Source organism: Cetorhinus maximus, chromosome 21 (assembly GCF_964194155.1).
Source record: "Cetorhinus maximus chromosome 21, sCetMax3.hap1.1, whole genome shotgun sequence".
Classification (NCBI taxonomy): Eukaryota; Metazoa; Chordata; class Chondrichthyes; order Lamniformes; family Cetorhinidae; genus Cetorhinus; species Cetorhinus maximus.
In genome coordinates this window covers 29,385,647-29,388,838 of record NC_135899.1, presented here as the reverse complement: position 1 = coordinate 29,388,838, position 3,192 = coordinate 29,385,647, and the positions used below count along the sequence as shown (strand labels likewise).

Sequence of the window (3,192 nt, the reverse complement as noted above, 5' to 3'; positions counted from 1 at the left end):
TCTGGGGTTTTCTATTTAAGAATTCCAGAATCTGCGATATTTTGCTTTTATTTTGGCTTTGCGTTTTATTATGTCCTTCAGCTATGATAGGATATTCCCAAAACATTGTCAGCTCCGATGTCAACAAGTAAAGTTCCCACCGAGATACTGTATAAACACTTATTTCAAATAAAAGAACAAAACATTCGATATATCAGACACTCGCCCTGATCCATCCTTATCCTATTGAAGTTGGTTTTCCCCCGTTCTTACTCAGATTGTTCATTGTCCTTTTCCATAGCCAACGTAAATCTTATTATCCGATGACCAGCGTCCAGTAATGTTCGGCGACCGATACCAGACCCAGTTTTTTCTCCTACTGTTACTTGGTCCATTTGCAGTAGGTTGTAAAATCCGGGGCAAGGTGACTGTGGCTCCTTTGGTTGACAGCTCTTTCTCCCCGGCAGCTGACTCGCAAAACGTCAAAAAAGTCAAAGGGATTGGAGACTCTTGTTCTGATTTCCTTTATATTCGGGAGATTGAATAATTGTGTGAAAGAGATTTCTATCCCCCCTTGAATCCGATAAATCCTGATGTTCTGGTGTGTCTACATACAGCGCACCAAAGCAATTTTGCAATTTTGCAACTAAAACTGTATTTTATTCAAGTATAAAAGTACATAACATTTCGAATATGACATTGCATGAAGTGCAATACAATTCGATGTCTTTGAGTGGAGTACCATGGCAATCTAATGAGCCTCGACACAATTACAATTACTGCTTATATTTACACACAGATTGCGTCTGTTTCTGCTAAACAAATTCAGTTATAGCCATTTTTTTGGATCTTTCCTCTGGGAAATGCCTGGGCCAAACGGAGTCAAGCTGCTTGATTTAAATTTCGAACAATACTTGGCAGTTAGCTATCAGTCACCATTAACTGGTGCATTCTCTACTAATCAGTTTCCACTTGCCAACCAATCAGTGTTCTCTTCTCATACAGTACAAAGTTATTGTTTCTCATGACATTGGTGTTCTTTCTAATTGTCCTGACGAGTGCAAGGCGAAAATCTTCTATGAAATGTCTCTTTTCATCAATGCTCAAGTTCTGTACTGAAAAACGACCAATATATTGCATTAATTTCAAACAAAACAAGAAGGGCTGTCAATAAAAATCAGAAGAAATTATTCATAGTGTTCAAATGTGCTGAACATTATTCCGCGTATGCTATGAATAGGCCCAAGGAAACTTGGATAATTTTTCTAAATCATTGAGAGGGGTTGCAAGCGCTGTCAGCAGGATTTCAAGCTGCGCGAGGCGAACAAAAAAAAAATCAACCGATTACCAGCCGATTGCCTGATCCGTCTGGCCACGAGTACCACCTTTACATAATTGAATGGTTGCTCTATTAAAATCACGTAAAAAAAAACAAAAGCGAATTCTGAGATGGAACATATCCTTTTGTTTATTTTTTTGTTGCACTTATGCCTTCCCCACAACCTTTCGAACATGAAGCTGCATAGAAAATGTTAATAACATTCTTCAATTTAAATTCACTAGTTTAGCATCAACACCCTCATCCACGTGACGGGCGGGGATATTCACCACTATACTAAAATGGAACTGACCACCTTTGCTGATATGCATTTTCTCCAGAAGCGACCGCTCAACAATTACGCAGTGAACAGATCTGCTTCTGTTTACCAACCTTACAAGGAAAAGTTTTCTTGGAGAAAGCGATTCCTGTCAGGGAAACAGAGGGATTGACAAAGACGCAATGACATACAGACGGACACCGAGGAAGTGAGCTACGCAGAAATAGGGAGAGAGATAAAGGCACGTTTCACAACTCCAGCTCTTTGTTAGTTCAGAGAATAAAGTAATGTTTACCTTTCAAGAATGCGAGATGTGCCAAATCGGGTTACTGCATTTGAAATAGTTCTTGAAGTAGTCGCTGTTCTAATGACAGAGTTAGAGAATAAAATACAGATTCAGCAGATTGCAAAATAACATCTTAAGAATTATGAATATCTCTATGGGATCTTTCTTTCTGAAAATCTCTGAAAGTTTAAAATTTAGTTCTTTACTTTTCCATTGAGAATTTGAAGTTACCCAGTGGATTGGTATCAATTCAGGGTCCGCTTGCAAGGGCGAACCTTCCAGAAAAAATGCCTTCATTTTATCCAGGCACGTTGCATCAACAAACCTGCTTCGTTTGCATTTATTCAAAAAATACCTACTCCTGATGGAAGTCAATCCCACCTTCTACAACGCGGAAGGTCTTGGAAATCACAATTCGTGGCTGGAACAGAAAGTTCATGAAACAAGCAGGGCTCGTCCGAGACTTCGATTTAGTGAGGGTGATGTAAAGGGCAGAGGGGTGGGGTGGGAAACTAACAGGAAAGTCAGCTTTCAGTTAGTAGTCACCAGCTTCAAAACTGGCATTTGCGGTCAGCGGTAGCTTGGCCGAGAAGCATTAAGTGCTGCATTAAAGCTGTTGGACGCGTATCAAAATTTAGCATAATCGGAATTGTTAAGATTACTTATTATTGAGATTTATCTATGCAGCCTTTTAGGCAAAAGATAAGCGGGAAAGGCTGTGTTAGGACCCTGTCTGTAGATACAGTAACAATTACTTTATTTTAGCTCAATAGCTTAGTATATTCCTAATGAGTGGACGTCAGTATCATTTATTTGAAATGAAAACTTATAAAGTATCTCGGTAAGAATTAACGGGTAAACAATGTTTGGCGAATATTTCATTGAAAATGAAAGAAACAAGCCACAGCTATGTGTCATGAGTCATTAAAGCAAGATAACAGTAAACAGCTACGTCCCTGGGTGGGATTGAACCACCAACCTTTCGGTTAACAGCCGAACGCGCTAACCGATTGCGCCACAGAGACTCGGCTTACAGTGCTTTGCAAAACAAAGCATGGAACATTTATGGCAGCTACATGGGAACAGTCTGACCTCAATTGCATAAACCAAGTTACCATGACTGACTCTGCAACAAAAACAAAAGATGCTTCTTCAGAGCCATACAGGCTCGAAACGTTAAGCCTGTGCTTTCTCTCCACAGAAGCTATCAGAGCTGCTGAGCTTTTTCAGCATTTTTTGTTTTTGTTTCAGTTTTCCAGCATCCGCATTATTTTGCCTTTATTATATGAATAACTCTCCTCCAGCTGCTTATATCCGAGCCTTTCATTG

At 39.6% G+C, this 3,192-nt stretch overlaps 1 non-coding gene across 1 annotated transcript; it reads right to left on the bottom strand.

Moving 5' to 3' along the window:
• Positions 1–2,814: 2,814 nt before the first annotated feature.
• On the bottom strand, positions 2,815–2,888 carry trnan-guu (transfer RNA asparagine (anticodon GUU)). The gene has a single exon. It is a non-coding gene; the product is annotated as a tRNA-Asn (tRNA).
• Between the last annotated feature and the right edge of the window lie 304 nt (positions 2,889–3,192).